The sequence below is a fragment of the Oncorhynchus masou genome, chromosome 23 (genome assembly GCF_036934945.1).
Source record: "Oncorhynchus masou masou isolate Uvic2021 chromosome 23, UVic_Omas_1.1, whole genome shotgun sequence".
Lineage (NCBI taxonomy): Eukaryota > Metazoa > Chordata > Actinopteri > Salmoniformes > Salmonidae > Oncorhynchus > Oncorhynchus masou.
The window spans coordinates 32,698,122-32,716,634 of NC_088234.1; the positions used below are offsets into that span (position 1 = coordinate 32,698,122).

Below are 18,513 nucleotides of genomic sequence, written 5' to 3' on the forward strand. Positions count from 1 at the left end.
GTATCATCAGCTAAAACAATCAGTTTACAGTATATCAATGAAATTCAGATAGAGTGGAATATACTGTAATTTACCGAAGTATTTCAGCAGTGCATTGTACACTACTCCATAATTTCAAATGGTATTACATAGAGTAAGTGACTCTACACTTTGTCTTATTGTATTGATGCACACTGGCTGATGGGGGAAGATTATGTAGTATTTACAGCCACATCCATCTATTATTGGTTACAGAATTATTTTGATTCAGTAATTATCAATTTTGAGCAGTATGATTAAGTGATAGTGAAATGGATTGTTAACATATTACAAGAAAATCATATCAAAAGTAATGTGAATATTGCATTGTGAAACACAGATCATTCGATTGAATATGTATGCAAATTGAAAGAGTGACTGGGTGCTGTAAACAATGGACTTTGTGAATGTTTTTTGTACTCAGTCAATTGTAAAGGTACTTAGAGTTTCGAAACATAGCTATTTTGATGACCTGTTTAGATTTTTATACGAAGAGTTGTGAAAATGTACCACATACTATATAGCAAAATGCACCAAAGTGATTAAAAAAAGTGTTCTGTGTGGGCAGGTATAATGTTATAAATTATGAAAGTTCGCAAAGAGCTGTGACATTTTACAGACAAAAAAAAGGAAAACATGCAGTCCAATGTTGATCACCCACTAGGTCTGCCTCAGATAACAAACTGGTTATTGACATGGAGTTCTTTTTTGTATTTTATTTGATGAGGCAAGTCAGTTAAGAACAAATTCTTAGGAACAGTGGGTTAACTGCCTGTTCAGGGGCAGAGAATGACAGATTTGTACCTTGTCAGCTTGGGGGTTTGAGCTTGCAACCTTCCGGTTACTAGTCCAACGCTCTAACCACTAGGCTACCCTGCCACCACTTGACACAAACTGTCTTAGCTTCCTTTCCATAGGTTCACTATAAACAAACAGTCAAGTCCAAATGAAGTGTCCCTTTTAGTAGTAATGTTTGGCAAAACACAATTTTGTTTTTTATAATTTGTTCTCCCAATTCAATTAACTTGTTTCTCTAGGAAAAACACAACAGGGGGAAAGCTTGTTCCGCTTGTCAAGATACAGTAGATCACTGACTTCAATGCATACACATATTTAATTTGTGGGGGGAGAACAACACCTTAAACATGCTTTTAGATACCTACTTTCTTCTACAACCCCCATAAGGCATAGTGCACACAGATTAAATAATGAAAGTTATTTGATACTGGGGAATATTTAGTTCTAAAAAGTAGGTGGTGCAGAGCTTTACATTCGGTGGCAATAATGCAGTACAGTATAGGTCACTGACATCTGTACCAAGGAACTACTTTACCCTGGATTTACCCCAGCAATCTATGAGAAGTACACATGCTTTATTCCCTTTAATCCCTTAAAACAGGTGTGACATATGGGAATGTTCCCTGATGATCGAGCTGTCCAGAGGTTTGTGGGCATTACAGAGATTTTGGAAGAGAATGACAGTCTCCCGAGGTCATCTGTGGTTGATGAGATGAAAAAGCAAAATTAAACGTGTCCTCTCTAACCTGCCCATAGGTGACCCTACCGCAGTGACCCACGTGTTGTAGATTTGGCTTGTTCTGCTGGCCTAACAACAAGCTCCACAGGCAATTTTGGGATTAGGCTATTATCATAACCTAATGGGAGTGATTGTCGTCCTGTTTTGCATTGTCTGCTCTTTAGAGACCGCTGTGCCACTGAGGACACCATGCGCTGCACGCGTTAGCTTGTTTATGGTAGATTTAGCTGCAGGAAGTTACTCTGATTCTCAGCATTTGCCTGAAAAGTGTTGGTGTAGTACTTTCACACAACATTGACATTTGAAATTAACATTAATATATGTTTATTGGAAGGGTTGCATTAAACAATGCCGAAGTATCGTCTACAATTGAACTCAGCTGAATTATTGAACCAGGATCTGTGGTCCAATGTCTTCCTTAGATTTCTGTGGTTCTTATGTTAAACCCTAAACACTACCTTACTAAAAACAGGGACCTCATTTTGTCCTCCCATTCAAATTGCTTTTGAGAGCAATACCTTTGGGTCCAATGCATGGCCAACATGAGGTCGCAACATAGCAGTGTGCAAGGCTTCAATGTCCTTTATCGCTTTTAGCAATGTGCATTGCGGTGAGGATGTATGCCTGTCATTTATATATTCCCCCTGCTAATTCAAAATAGTATCCTTTCATAGCACTTCATATCTGTAGGAGTGTCAACACAAACACGTCTCCTCCCAAATAGGCTGGGCCTGGGCTGCTCTGAGGTTGGTGAGTCAGCTCAGGGGAGACAAAAAAATCTCACTTGGAGGTCCAGCCAACTTGGAATAGATCTGTGAGTGCACACACTTACCAGGTTCGCCATTCCGGCCTCTTCTTCCCCGCTTTCCTGGCGGGCCTGCATAGAGGGAAGCACAAAATATTTCTGGTCAGGGCTTCCATTCTTTCTTCAGTTTTCTATTCTATAATTTGCGATTTGCATTTAAATGCCCTCCGGTTCAAACCACCCCAATACGGAGAGGAGGAGACCGTGTCAAAATATTGTGTTTGGATCTTCTATGCACCTCAAGGATCCCAAGGTTCATTAAGCATTTAGACACAATTTAGAAGCAAACTCAACTGGAAATGGGGACATCCTCTCTTGCTGCAAAAGTGATCATTTTGGTTTCATCTCTTTCTTTTTCGTGGTGTTATTATTGGCTTGGATGCCCTGATTTCTAATTTGTTTTTGCAACAGTCATTTTCAGATTCCGTCTTCTCTTGCGCCTTTCGTGAACAGCATCAATCTGTTAATGCTCAGCCGGAAGAGTAAAACAATTACACGCATTGTTAAGTTTTACATGCTGGGAACTCGACTGCAGTGCTTTCCGGACGACCTCTGGGGATGTAAGAGCCGCTTGCCCAAAATGTAGCTTCTTCATGGGGGAAATGAACATGCTTTGCTATGGGGGGGGCGGGCTGTCAAAACCAGGTTTCTCTCAAGGATACTCTGCAAGGGCTTATGGTTGTTACACTATTTAAATACATGTCTTGAAACGTAATTGACTTTTCAACACAGAACTAAAACGGGCCTGCCATAATTCATCATCATCTGAGGAGGTCAAATCTAAACGAACCAAGCAAAACAAACCTCACCGCTCAGTTTTCACTACAGATTTCTATCCAGATCTACACTTTATATACAAACATATGTGGACAGGCCTTCAAATTACTGGATTTGGCTATTTCAGCCACACCCGTTGCTGACAGGTGTATAAAATTGAGCACACAGCCACGGAACCTATATAGACAAACATTAGCAGTAGAATGGCCTCACTGAAGAGCTCAATGACTTTCAACGTGGCACCGTCATAGGATGACACCTTTCCTACAAGTCAGTTCGTCAAATATCTGCCCGGATGGAGCTGCCCCGGTGAACTGTCAGTGATGTTATTGTGACTTGGAAATGTCTAGGAGCAACAACAGCCACACAACCAAACATAACGGAATCGCCGAGTGCTGAAGCGCGTACAAATTGTGTGTCCTCAGTTGCAACACTCACTACTGAGTTCCAAACGTCCTCTGGAAGCAACGTCAGCACCAGAACTGTTCATTGGGAGCTTCATGTAATGGGTTTCCATGGCCGAGCAGCCACACACAAGCCTAAGATCACCATGCGCAAAACCAAGCCCCGGCTGGACAGGTGTAAAGCATGCCGCCATTCGACTCTGGAGCAGTGGAAACGCGTTCTCTGGAGTGATGAATCACGCTTCACCACCTGTCAGTCTGACAGACTAGGTTTGGCGGATGCCAGGAGAACACTACCTGTCTGAATGCATAGTGCCAACTGTAACGTTTGGTTGAGGAGGATTAATGGTCTGAGGATGTTTACCATGGTTTGGGCAAGGCTCCTTAGTTCCAGTGAAGGGTTGTCTTAACTTTACAGCAAACAATGACATTCTAGTCGATTCTGTGCTTCCAACTTTGTGACAACAGTTTCCTGTTTCAGCATGAAAACATGCATTGTATGCATTGCATGCATAAAACGAGGTCCATACAGAAATGGTTTATCAAGATCGGTGTGGAAGATCTTGACTGGCCTCAACCCAATCGAACACCTTTGGGATGAATTGTAACACAGACTGCGAGAGGCTTAATCGCCGAACATCAGTGCACAAACTCACTAATACGCTTGTGGTTGAATGGAAGCAAGTCCCCACAGCAATGTTCCAACATCTAGTGGAAAGCCTTACTGGAAGAGCAGAGGCTGTTATAGCAGCAAAGGGTGGACCAACTCCACATTCATGCCAATGATTTTGGAAAGAAATGTTCGATGAGCAGGTGTCCACATACGTTTGGCTATGTAGTGTACTTTCAGACAGCAACAGTGTGAAACAGTATTGTAAATTTCCTTTTGAGCACTGTTCTGACAAACACAGTGTTTTATAAGGCCTCTTGAGTTGTGCAGCGGTCTAAGGCACTGTATCGCAGTGCTTGAGGCATCACTACAGCCCCTGGTTCGATCCCAGGCTGTGTCACAGCCGGCCGGGACTGGGAGACCCATCAGGCGGCACACAATTGTACTAGCATTGTCCGGGTTAGGGGAGGGTTTGGCCGGCCAGGATTTCCTTGTCCCATTGCGCTCTAGCGACTCCTTGTGGCAGGCCGAGGGCCTGTAAGCTGACTGGTGACCAGATGGTGTTTACTCTAATAAAAAATTGGTGCGGCTGGCTTCCGGGGTGCGGCTTGGCAGGGTCGTGTTTCGGAAGATGCATGGCTCTCGACCTTCGCCTCTCCCGAGTCCGTACAGGAGTTGCAGCGATGGGACAAGACTAACTACCAATTGGGGAGAAAAAGGGGGTAAAAGTATGAATATAACAGAGGCTGTCATTTGTATTCAGGTCAATGTAAATAATTACCATGAGAGACAAAACTGCAATAAGGGAGCCATTGTATTAATTTCTGTGACAGTAATATGTTGTGACTATGTAAAAACTAAAAAAAATCCAGATTTCCCCGAAAAATCCCAGAATCAATGGAGAATAAGCAGAAATACAGAATCCTTCAACCAGGATTACTGGAAAACAAGAGAATTTATTGAAAGTTACTGGAATTTGCAACCCTAGTTGTGGAAGAGATGGTGTGAAGCCATCAACAACCATTGCAGCATCTCAAATATCCGTTGGAATGAGCCGACTTGTACTCACACATTTGCTGCCTTTTCAAGAAAGTGTATGGTAAGAAAATATGTCATTTCGCTGCAGCAAATAATTCACTTTGTTCAAAACATTGATAGTTGTGGGCCATTTTAACAGCTAGGTAGCAGGGGCCTCGTTTATAAACGTTGCTTTCCCACAAAATATGCCCCAACACATGTGTGTGCCAGTTTTTGAGCAAAGGTTGTCATTTTAAAAAACTGAACTTGTGAATGTGCTTTTCCTTCCGCAAACTTTAGACTATGCATATGCACAGTTTCTAGTGGTTGAAGTATTGCAAGAAGGCAAAAGTAGCCTTGTGAAAATGGGGAAAATATCATGGAAATCTTATTCCTAACAAAAAAACTGGTATAATAACAAGATGCATAGTGAAAATCCACTCATTTTGATTTTTTCATTCTAAGATAATTAGAAATAGGCATATTTCCAATTATTTATTTCATTTCCATGATCAATTGCAAAATACATTTCTCACCTTTTCTGACTGTACTCATGAAATAACCTATAGACCTCAAGAAGTTAGTATAGGCTACCATCCATCCCATCTCTCACTTAATTCAACCCACCTCACCATAGTAAAGAGATAAGCTAGTTCAAGTATTTTGCACAATGCGATCTGATCTAAAGTGTAGTTTAACCTCTTGGAACTCTAGGGGCGCAATTTCATTTTTGGATGAAAAACGTTCCCGTTTTAAACAAGATATTTTGTCACAAAAAGATGCTCGACTATGCATATAATTGCTACTGTTCGAAAGAAAACACTCTGACGTGTCCAGAAATACAAAGATCTTCTCTGTGCGTGCCCTTTAACATGAGCTTCAGGCAAAACCAAGATGAGATGGCATCCAGGAAATGACAAGGATTTTTGAGGCTCTGTTTGTCATGATCTCCTTATATGGCTGTGAACGCAAGAGGAATGAGTCTGCCCTTTCTGTCGTTTCCCCAAGGTGTCTGCAGCATTGTGACGTATTTGTAGGCAGATCATTGGAAGATTGACCATAAGAGACCACATTTACCACGTGTCCGCCCGGTGTCCTGCGCCGAAATTGGTGCGCAAAAGTCACCTGCCAGTATTTTTCCAAACAATACAGAGAGTAAAGCAAGCTTCCACGAACTGCATGTCAATGAAGAGATATGTGAAAAAACACCTTGAGGACTGATTCCAAACAACGTTTGCCATGTTTCGGTCGATATTATGCAGTTAATCCGGAAAAAGTTTTACGTTGTAGGTGACTGCATTTTCGGTTCTGTTTCAGTAGCCAGGCGCAATGTAGAAAACGGAACGATTTCTCCTACACACAGACGCTTTCAGGAAACACTGCGCATTTGGTGTGTAACTGAGAGTCTCCTCATTGAAAACATCAGAAGCTCTTCAAAGGTAAATGATTTTATTTATTTGATTATCTGGTTTTTGTGAAAATGTTGCGTGCTACATGTTATTCAAAATGCATTGCTAGCTTTGCATACTCTTACACAAATTAGTCAATTTCTATGGTTCAAAAGCATATTTTGAAAATCTGAGATGACAGTGTTGTTAAGAAAAGGCTAAGCTTGAGAGCAGATGCATTATTTTCATTTTATTTGCGATTTTCAGAAATCGTTAACGTTACATTATGCTAATGAGCTTCAGGCTATAACTGTATACAGGGTTTTTTCATAGCCAAACGTGAAAAAAAACGGAGCGATTTGTCCTACACAAATAATATTTTTGGGAAAAACTGCACATTTGCTATGTAACTGAGAGTCTCCTCATTGATAACATCCGAAGCTCTTCAAAGTTAATGATTTTATTTATTTGGTTATCTGGCTTTTGTGAAAATGTTGCGTGCTACATGCTACACAAAATGCTATGCTAGCTTTGCATACTCTTACACGAATTAGTCAATTTCTATGGTTCAAAAGCATATTTTGAAAATCTGAGATGACAGTGTTGTTAAGAAAAGGCTAAGCTTGAGAGCAAACGCATTATTTTAATTTTATTTGCGATTTTCAGAAATCGTTAACGTTGCGTTATGCTAATGAGCCTGAGGCTTTAGTCACGATCCCGGATCCGGGATGGGGAGTTTCAAGAGGTTAAGGTAGAACAGAGGGTCACCATTTTCATTGATATTTGTAGGCTAAGTCTGAATACTGTAATGTCAAATTTCTCGAGTAGCCAATAATTCATTTTTTCTGCAATGGTTATGATAACCTTTTATGGCCATGTTCAGTTCATATTCCCGAAGTACCCATACAACAAATTAAACATGCACATCTCTCATTTAATTGGGCCTATTAGCTATAACATTTTTTGCTCTAATCTTCCGAACGGGCGCAAGATTTACAACATACAGTTTATATTTTGCATTGAAGTGTGTAGGCTACTGTAGTATAAAAAATATTGGTTCTGGAGAAAGTAAATGCTAAACATTATTAAATTCAATGCCTGATGGGGCTATGGGAAATACTGCCCCCTTTGGATGAATTGTGTGCCCAAAGTAAACTAAAAAAAAACTATCAAAAATTGCTAATATATGCATATAATAATTATTATTGAATAGAAAACACTCTAAAGCTTCTAAAACCGTTCGAATTATGTCTGTATGTAAAGCAGAACTCACAGGGCAGCCATTCTCACAAACTCTCTCTCTCTCCTAAGAAAGTTGCTCCAACTTTGACGTCATCGCCCCCACCCTTGCCAACCAGCTATGGATCTGGGACCAGTTTCTATTTCTTCATTGCGCTCCCGGCTTTCAATGAGACGTGCAACGGAGAAAATAGCACGAGCTTTGACTGCTTGGTGGGCAAAATACTGAGGTGTCACGAGTTTTCAGGAGCGCGCTCTGGAAAAACAGACTTTTTTTTCCCAATCTGGTTGAAGAGAGTTCGTTACGTTTGATTTAATCGCCAATTGTTTTGTACGTTAAAAACATCCTAAAGCTTGATTCTGCACTTAGTTTGACCAGTTTAGTCGACATATAATATGTAAATTTGAAGTTTTGATGCGCAATTTTCGTGATCAGAAGTCCTTTTGGGGTAATTCACCTGAAGATGTTAGCTTTTGCTAATACAAAGACACACCAACTGCAACCAAACGTTATATTAGGTAAGTATAACTCCTTCCACGGCATTCTTGTCGAAGACCATCAAAGGTAAGGGAATATTTATGTTATAAAATTGTATTTTTGTCGAATCCAACATAGTAGAGAAATAATGCTAATGGCTGAGCGCCGTCTCAGATTATTGAATAGTGAACGAATTCTGTAACGTTAAACATAAATGTAACACAGCGTTTGCATTAAGAAGAAGTGTATCTTTCTAAATATATGTAGAACATGTATATTTAGTCAAAGTTTATGATGTTTATTGCTGTTATCTGGCGTTAGCTGCTGGAGATATTTATAATTTCTCCGGTCATTTCTGCTGCATTTTTTGAACATGGCTCAATGTAAATGGAGATTTATGGATATAAATTGCATATTATTGAAAAAAACATAAATGTACTGTGTAACATGTGCTATTACTGTCATCTGATGAAGATTTTCAAAAGGTTAGTGAATTATTTTTCTTTTAATCCTGCGTTTGTGATTGTGCTATTTTGCATAGCCATGCATATTGTATGTTTCCCTAGTGGTGGTTTAACATAAATATGTGCTATGTTTTCACTGTAAAACATTTTAAAATTCTGATGCTGGGTAGATGAACAAGGTGTTTATCTTTCATTTAAGCTATTGGACTTGTTAATGTGTGGAGGTTAAATATTTTTAAGAATATTTTTGCTTTCCCTGCGCCACCGTTTGGGCTGAAGGGGGGTTCCTAGTTGGGAACCCGTAGCCCACAACAATTTGCAATGGTTTTTGTCTTACAGAAACGGTCAGATAAAGAAAATGTCACTGTAAAACACCTCAAAAGACATTTCATCAAGTCTGCCATTGCTATTTCCTTTATTTATTTATTTCCTGTCTTGTCACCATAAAAGGTGAATGATGGGGCTTTTAAAGCTCGTTCATGCGCACACAGTTTCAGGATTGGTTCGATTTAAAAAGGGTAACATGCGTATGGCATGCACCAAGTTTATAAACCTCAATATTTTTGTACAGTCTTTTCAGAACTGTGAAGTGTACTCAATGGTTATGAAGACCCAGAACGGCACAGCCCATTTTTGCACGGCTTTGGCAGTATTCTCAAACATGCCCTGTCCACAAATAATGTCCACATGTTCTCAGTAAATACTTAGTTAATGTGTGTCAACTAAATTAATATAAATTTGCACAGATTGAGAATGGGTGGAATATGGAGGCACTGGATACCACTTTCCAGCAGGGTCTGTTTAGCTTCATCAAAGAAGAACTGGCCACACGGGAACTGGGAGAGGACCTCGAGTCTCTGATAATGCTGGCAATCAGGATTGACAACCACACCCAGACACAGGTGAGACATCGCCCTTTTGACACCACTCCACGTTCCGGTTTCCTGAGCACCTCAAACCAACCTGGCTCCGGTCAGGTGGAATATCAGACAAAGCCCATTCTACTGCAGGTTGGGGTGAACCACTCTGAAACTCTTTGTTTTCTGTTGATCACTGCTTCCCGAGAAGCCCCTTATCCTAGGGTATCCCTGGCTAGCGCTACATAACCCACTAGTTCCTGGTCCACGGGAAACCTACTAGACTGGGGTAAGGACAGCCAGACTAAATGTCTAAGACCCCACCAAGAGCCTCGCCGTGTCCTCCTGCATCCCTTGAAGACCAATAATTTTCTGCTCTCCTTTCCGAATACTTCGACCTCTGGGAGGCCTTCAGTAAGAGGCAGGCTGCCACCCTTCCCCCTTCATCGTCCTTACGAATGTACCATAGAACTCCTATAGGACGCCACACTTCCCCGGGTTGTCTGCACTCCCTCTCGACCCCTGAAGCAGCAGTCATGGACAACTACATCCGGGAGTCACTGGAGGCAGGCTTCATTCACCACTCTACATCCCCTGGTGCAGGGTTCTTCTTTGTGGATAAGTAGGATGTAGGCCTGCGTCCCTGAATCGACTACAGAGGGTTGAACCAGATTACGATCTAAGTTTATTTGTCACGTGCCCGAATACAACAGGTGTAGACCTTACAGTGAAATGCCTACTGACAAGCCCTAACACACTTCAAATAGTCTGGGTAGCCATTTGATAACCTGTTCAGGAGTCTTATGGCTTGGGGGTAAAAGCTGTTGAGAAACCTTTTGTTCCTAGACTTGGCCGTTAGCCATGCGTTAGCAGGTAGAACAGTCTATGACAGGGGTGGCTGGGGTCTTTAACAATTTTTAGGGCCTTCCTCTGACAAGGCCTGGTTTAAAGGTCCTGGATGGCAGACAGCTGTAGAACCGTTTGAGGACCCATGCCAAAATTTCAGTCTCCCGAGGGGGAGTAGGTTTTGTCGTGCCCGCTTCATGACTGTCATGGTGTACTTGTTGTACATGTACCATGTTAGTTTGTTGGTGATGTGAACACCAAGGAACTTGAAGCTCTCAACCTGCTCCACTACAGCCCTGTCGATGAGAATGGGAGCGTGCTCAGTCCTCTTTTTGCTATAGTACACAATCATCTCCTTTGTCTTGATTACGCTGAGGGATAGGTTGTTGTTCTGGCACCACCCATCCAGGTCTCTGACCTCCTCCCTATAGGCTGTCTCATCGTTGTTGGTGATCAGGCATACTACTGTTGTGTCATCTGAAAACTTAATGATGGTGTTGGAGTCATGCCAGGCCATGCAGTTGTGGGTGAACAGGGAGTACAGGAGGGAACTGAGCACGCACCCCTGAGGGGCTCCAGTGTTGAGGATCAGCGTGGCAGATGTGTTGCTACCAACCCTCACCACCCTGGGGGCGGCCCGTCCGGAAGTCCAGGATCCAGTAGCAGAGGGAGGTGTTTAGTCCCAGGGTCCTTAGCTTATTGATGAGCTTTGAGGGCACTATGGTGTTGAACACTGAGCTCTAGTCAATGAATAGCATTCTCACATAGGTGTTCCTTTTGTCCAGGTGGGAAAGGGTAGGGTTACCCCCTACCCCTGATGTCCTCCACTTTGGAGTTGGTCCAAGGGGCCCAATTCTTCACCTAACTGGACCTACGAAATGCTTACAATCTGGTGAGAATCAGAGGGAGATGAGTGGAAGACTGCCTTTTAACACCCCTAGTGGCCACTATGGATATTTAGTCATGTCCTTTGGATTATCGAGCTCACCGGCAGTCTTTCAAGGTTTGGTCAGTGACACCCTGAGGGAGGAATATGTTGCATCGGTTCATTTTTCTTTGTCTCAATGACATCTTGATCTTCAAGCAAATCAGCCATTATCTGTAAACCCATTGTCTGTAAATTTTTGAATTTTGAATTTTTCTAACACCCAAAACATTTGTTTCCTGCATTCCAGAGTAATAATCATTATTGTGTCTATTTTTCTGCATATCTAAGCATACCCCTTGTCTGTATCCTCCTGATCGTTTTTTTTATAAACTTAATTTGCTACTCTGCATCTCTGCTAAAATCTGGGGAAAAGATTGAACGGAATGTGAGTCTTAATTAGTTATTGCTTGCTTTTCTACCAACCTTGCCAGTAGGCAAGCCAGCAAATATGGCAAGTCAAGCTAGATACTCTCACTTGATAACCTGAAATAGATTTTTGGTAGACAGGTTCCCAATCTGAGCTAGCTAAGGACAACTTCATAAAACCGGCTAGTTGTATTACTGGAAAAATAAAGATTCACTAGAAGTTGACCATTTCCATCAAGTCATTTAGAGGCTGGGAGAGGGGCAAGCAGTCGACTGGCAGACCAGGGTAAATTAAACCACCGTTTCTTTCAAATAAAAAGCCCGCATAGGTAAAATGCTTATTAAAGAGCAACAACTTGCGTAGACAGGGAAGGAAAGGAATTTCCACGCCAGGGTGCATTAACTGTTTCCCAAAATGTCTACAGATCACCAGCAGTCTAAGAACTTAGAAAGGAGCGAGATTTTCCATCTTTTTCAATTGCCCGAAAAGCTGCAAATTTCCAACCTTGACCCAAGCCTGATTTGTTCTATATTTGACTGCCAGAGAGATGAACAATTCTAGAGCTAATTCAGGGTCAGGGATGCAGCTGATAGAGGAAGCGTCAGAGTAATATATATATACAGTGCCTTCAAAGTGTTCACACCCTACATGAAAAATTGGTTCAGTCTGCTTTCCAGACATTGGGAGACAAATTCACCTTTCAGCAGGACAATAACCTAAAATACAAGGCCAAATATATACTGGAGTTGTTTACGAAGGGTGACATTGAATGTTCAGGAGTGGCTTAGTTACAGCTTTGACTTAAATTGGCTTAAATCTATGGCTTCACTTGGAAATGGCTGTCTGGCAATGATCAACAACCAACTTGCCAGAGCTTGAATATTTTTTTAAAAAGAATATTGGGCAAATATTGTACAATTCAGGTGTGCAAATCTCTTACAGACGTACCCAAAATAACTCACCAATGTAATTAATCACTGCCAGGTGATTCTAACATGTGTTGACTCAGGGGTGTGAATACTGATGTAAATGAGATATTTCTGTCTATATTTTTAAACTATTTTATACTTTTCAGAATAATAGTGAATACATCAAAACTACGAAATGACACATGTAATGATGTACTAATCAAAAAGGTGTAAAGCAAATTATTCAAAGTAGCTACCCTTTGCCTTAATGGCAGCTTTGCACACTCTTAGCATTCTCTCAACCAGCTTCATGAGGTAGTCACCTGGAATGCATTTCAATTAACAGGTGTGCCATCTTAAAAGTTAATTTGTGGAATTTATTTCTTTCTTAATGAGTTTCAGCCAATCAGTTGTGTGTCACAAGGTAGGGGGTGGTACACAGACCATAGCCCTACTTGGCAAGTCCATATTATGGCAAGAACAGCTCAAATAAACACAGAGAAATGACAGTCCATCATTACTTAAAGACATAAGGTTAGTCAATACGGGAAATTTCAAGAACTCGCAAAAATCATCAAGAGCTATGATGAAACTGGCTCTCATAAGGACCGCCACGGGAAAGGAAGACCCAGGTTTACCTCTGCTGCAGAGGGTAAGTTCATTAGAGTTACCAGCCTCAGAAATTGCAGTACAGATAAATGCTTCAGAATTCAAGCAACAGACACATCTCAACATCATATGTTCAGAGGAGACTGTGTGTATCAGGCTTTCATGGTCAAATTGCTGCTAAGAAACCACTATTAAAGGACAACAATAAGAAGAGACTTTCTTCCCACCATAAAGCATAGAGGAGGAGGTGTGGTGGTGACACTGTCAGTGATTTATTTAGAATTCAAGGCACACTTGACCAGCATGGCTACAACAGCATTCTGCAGGGATACGCCATCCCATCGTGGGACTATCATTTGTCTTTCAGCAAGGCAATGACCTAAAACACACCTGCAGGCTGTGTAAGGGCTATTTGACCAAGGAGAGTGATGGAGTGCTGCATTATAGGACCTGGCCACAATCACCTGACCTCAACCCAATTGAGATGGTTTGGGATGAGTTGGATCACAGAGTAAAGGAAAAGCAGCCAACAAGTGCTCAGCATATGTGAGAGCTCCTTCAAGGCTGTTGGAAAAGCATTACAGGTGAAACTTTCTTGGTTACTACATGATGTGCTATTTCATATTTTTTATGTCTTCACTATTATTTCACAATGTAGAAAATAGTAAAAATAAAGAAAAACCCTTAAATGAATAGGTGTGTCCAAACTTTTGACTGGTACTGTGTATTTAATCAATTTTGAATTCAGGCTGTAACACAGCAAAATGTGGAATAAGACAATGGGTATGAATACTTTCTGAAGGCACTGTCATGAAGAAAAGTTTGTGGGGGATTAAAAAAAACATTTCTCTTCACAATGATACGAGGATCAGTGTTAATATGTTTGGTATCTCTAATACATGCAATACATCATAAGCAAAGACACCGCAGGACTACTTGTCAGTGTCACGTATTATCCTGCACACCTGTCACCATCGTCTTGTGCACCTGCGACTCATGACACTCACCTGGACTCCATCACCTCCTTGATTATCTTCGCTATATCTGTCACTCCATGGCTCTTTCCTCAGGTGTTATTTATTCTGTTTTCATGTCGGTGCTTTGCTTGTGTGTCATGGTCAGTTTTCTGTTTACTTATTAAAACACTCACTCCCTGAACTTGCTTCCCGACTTTCAGTGCACTCGTTACAGTCAGTGAGGAGTTTGCTGGATTTATTTTACATTAATCGGTGGGGGTTTTACAATAAACTGATTCAGGTGAAGTCAAGACAAATTTCTTTCAAATGGTCTGAGGCCGGGGTAAGCCAATGTAAGTCAAAATCTCCTAAAACAACTAATTCAGATGACAAAGGTTTAAAATACTCAGTACTGACAGCTTGCGCCAGTGTGGTAAATCCCTGCAACAGATACATTTGTATTGGTTGTGGCCATATGCCAAAATACACATTTATCTTTGGGACTTAGTGATATTTAGAGAACACGATGCCACAACAGTTGATTTCAGTCGGTCACACTTGAATATGTTGTAATCAGCAATATCAATGTCCTTATCCGGATCGAGCAAAGTCTCTGTGAGAACCAAAATATCCGGGCTTGTGTCATGCACCCAGATATCTCGCGGGGCACAAACCTCAGAGATCAATCGGTAAACTCTGATTTACCACCCTAAGATATCCCTGGACAACGTCTATTTGCGCCCCTACTGGATGGAAACTACAAATGTAACAGCTGTGCTCAATGCAATGGCACTTATAAATGTAGATCCTTAAAACACCCCCAAACAGTGAAACAGATCCCAATCAAAGATGTTATCACGTGCTCCACTAAGTTATTTATCTTATAACTTGTCCTTGTTGTAAAAAATTATGTGGGTAAAACAAAGCACAAATTAAAAGTACGTATCTCGGAGCATCGTTGTACCATTGGGTGCAAAAACTTGACTTACCCAGTTGCGGCCCACTTTTTGGAAGAAAACCACTCGATTTCGTCTCTACTTTATATTGGCATCGAACATGTCACCCTCCCTCGGAGAGGGGGTGACCTCGACAATTTATTGTTAAAACGAGTGGTTGCCTGGATCTTTAATTTAAAGACCCTTACTCCCTTCGGTTTCAACATAGACTTTGATCTGAATGATAATGAACCAGAACTGGCAATGATTACAGACACCTGTGTGTGTGTCTTTTGACACTATATAAATGTAATTATACCCTGATGAAGACAGCTTGTCTGTCGAAACGTTGGACATAAATATTTTTGCATCTGAGCTCCTCGAGTGTGCGGCACTCCTGTATATTTTTAAATGCACCCAGATATCAACATATTTTCATTAAACTTTGTACACTGATATGTCAACAGGCTTCGACCAACTTCCATAGTAGGTGGAGAGAATTGCAAGGTGCCAGTCTTTTTGTCTGCACTGGGATAATCTGTCGCTGTAGAACTTGACATCAGCCCCTCCCAGCAAACCTCTTAAATAAAATCTAAAATACAATATGTTTAATACATATGTTCCATGAATTTCACTGCCTACTGCCTGTCAGACATGGACAAACAAAACACCAACTCAGAAAGCCCAAGGTACTTCCTCTGGTATAGCGTGTGTCCAAATCAGACAAACACATGTATTTAAATTTAAAGTCAGTTAAGAACAAATTCTCATTTACAATGATGGCCTAGGAACAGTAGGTTAACTGACTTGTTCAGGGGCAGAACGACATATTTTTACCTTGTCAGCTTGGGGATTCGACCATTCGGTTACTGGCCCAACGCTCGAAAAACTAGGCACTAGACCGCCCTAATGCCTTTTATTTTATAACGAATGGACATAGAGGAACTGATCCCAGATCAGCACTCCTACTATGAGAATCTTACTTTATGAATACAGGCTCCGGAGTCCACCCACTTACTCAAGCAACATCCCTGGTCGCCTTCCACAAGACTTGACTTCAACCATATACTCTAAAGAAAGCACAATTATCACATGCTGTGTGCATCCCTTCGATTTGACCCTGAAAATGATGCACAGGCTATAATTTACATCCTCTTTGATCCGTGCTACGGGGCTATGATCGTAATCATTTCCCCTTCAATATACGACCCCCTGCCCCAGGGCTTGAGTTTCAGTATATCCACATTTATCAGCCAGCACTCTAGTGTTGCTTGTTCCCTACAGGTTTATTCCCCCTATGGCCTAGACACTCTGGTTCAGGCTGTTATGTCACAGATACCCCCTCGTCAACAGGAAAATAAAGCATGAGAAGCCTTGAGGGGGGGGGGGGCAAGAAGAGAAGGGGGTATCAGGGGGGCAGGCCATAGGGTTTAGGAAGGGACATTTTTCATATGACTCACTTTCACAAATTACTGTTGTAATGTAGAAGCTGCAATGCACAAGTTTTACCTGCACTAATCCAACTTCAAATGGCCTGTGATGGCCTTATCACAGTATGGGTAGGAATTTTGGATCAGCAATGTGCCTGGATGTAGGACTGCAAGTAAAGCTATTTAAATTACTCACTGGATGCAACACTATATTCTTTCCTCACACTTCATTATCATCCAAGTGTCATTCCAACAAGTGCTGTACTCAACTTGGAAAACATTGACACTAACCCCCCCCCCCCAAAATACCCAAACTGAATACCCACACCAAGAGCCACCAGCGCTCTGTTAGACATAGACTTGATGGATGTTGGGAGAATGCTGTTTTTTTTCTGCAGTCCAGCTGAGCATAAAATAATGGTCCTGTATGTTAAATCAACCCAGAGCTAATGTAATTGTCCAGCTGACACATGGGAAGTCTCCCCTCCCTGACCCTTCGTCAACACTGACAGATTGGGCCGGGAGGCCTGCTGTCTCATCCTGGAAAGAGAGCGGGATTAGTGCAACAGCACCAGTGTATTAAACCAACTGATCGATTTCACCGCTCACACAGCCAATGTACAAACTACATGCTGTATGTGGTTTTCACCTAATTGTGTGTCCACAAACACACCACTTCAAGAGCCATGCAACAATAAGCTGGCACTTAACGAACACCCTGCTTTTATCGTTGCCGTTGATTTGAATTCTGCGTCATTAAGACACGTGATCCCCAACTTCCAACACGTCCTTCATCACTAGGGGCGATAAAGATCATCAAGGACATCACCCACCCGAGCCACGGCCTGTTCACCCCGCTGCCGTCCAGAAGGCGAGGTCAGTACAGGTGGATCAAAGCTGGGACCAAGAGACTGAAAAACAGCTTCTATCTCAAGGCCATCAGACTGATAAATAGACATCACTAGCCGGCTACCGCCAGGTTACTCAACCCTGCACCTTAGAAGGTGCTGCAAAATATACATAGACATGGAATTACTGGTCACATTCATAATGGAACACTAGTCACTTTAATAATGTTTACATACTGCTTTACTCATTTCATATACACTACCGTTCAAAAGTTTGGGGTCACTTAGAAATGTCCTTGTTTTTGAAAGAAAAGCACATTTTTGTCCATTAAAATAACATTAAATTGATCAGAAATACAGTGTAGACATTGTTAATGTTGTAAATGACTATTTTAGCTGGAAACGGATGGTTTTTAATTGAATATCTACAAAGGCATACAAAGGCCCATTATCAGCAACCATCACTCCTGTTTTCCAATGGCACGTTGTGTTAGCTTTTTTTAAATTATAATATTGGATTAGCTAATTAGAAAACCCTTTTGCAATTATGTTAGCACAGCTGTAAATTGTTGTTCTGATGAAAGCAATAAAACTGTCCGTCTTTAGTTGAGTATCTAGAGCATCAGCATTTGTGGGTTCGATTACAGGCTCAAACAAAGAACTTTCTTTTGAAACTCGTCATTCTATTCTTGTTCTGAGAAATGAAGGCTATTCCATGTGAGAAATTGCCAAGAAACTGAAGCTCTTGGAGTGTGGTGTCAGGAAAATAACCTCACACTCAACGTCAACAAAACTAAGGAGATGATTGTGGACTTCAGGAAACAGCAGCAGGAACACCCCCCTATCCACATCGATGGAACAGTAGTGGAGAGAGTAGCAAGTTTTAAGTTCCTCGGCATACACATCACAGACAAACTGAATTGGTCCACTCACACAGACAGCATCGTGAAGAAGGCGCAGCAGCGCCTCTTCAACCTCAGGAGGCTGAAGAAATTCGGCTTGTCACTAAAAGCACTCACAAACTTCTACAGATGCACAATCGTGAGCTCCTGGCGGGCTGTATCACCGCCTGGTACGGCAACTGCTCCGCCC

The 18,513-nt window shown here is 41.6% G+C and overlaps 1 long non-coding RNA gene across 1 annotated transcript in view; it reads right to left on the reverse strand.

The window, feature by feature from the left end:
* Positions 1-2,386: 2,386 nt before the first annotated feature.
* LOC135509962 (uncharacterized) overlaps positions 2,387-18,513 on the reverse strand; it is a 171,558-nt gene continuing 155,431 nt past the window's right edge. Inside the window, exon 3 of the long non-coding RNA XR_010451030.1 lies at positions 2,387-2,432. This is a non-coding gene — a long non-coding RNA (uncharacterized LOC135509962). The remainder of the gene's footprint in view (positions 2,433-18,513) is intronic.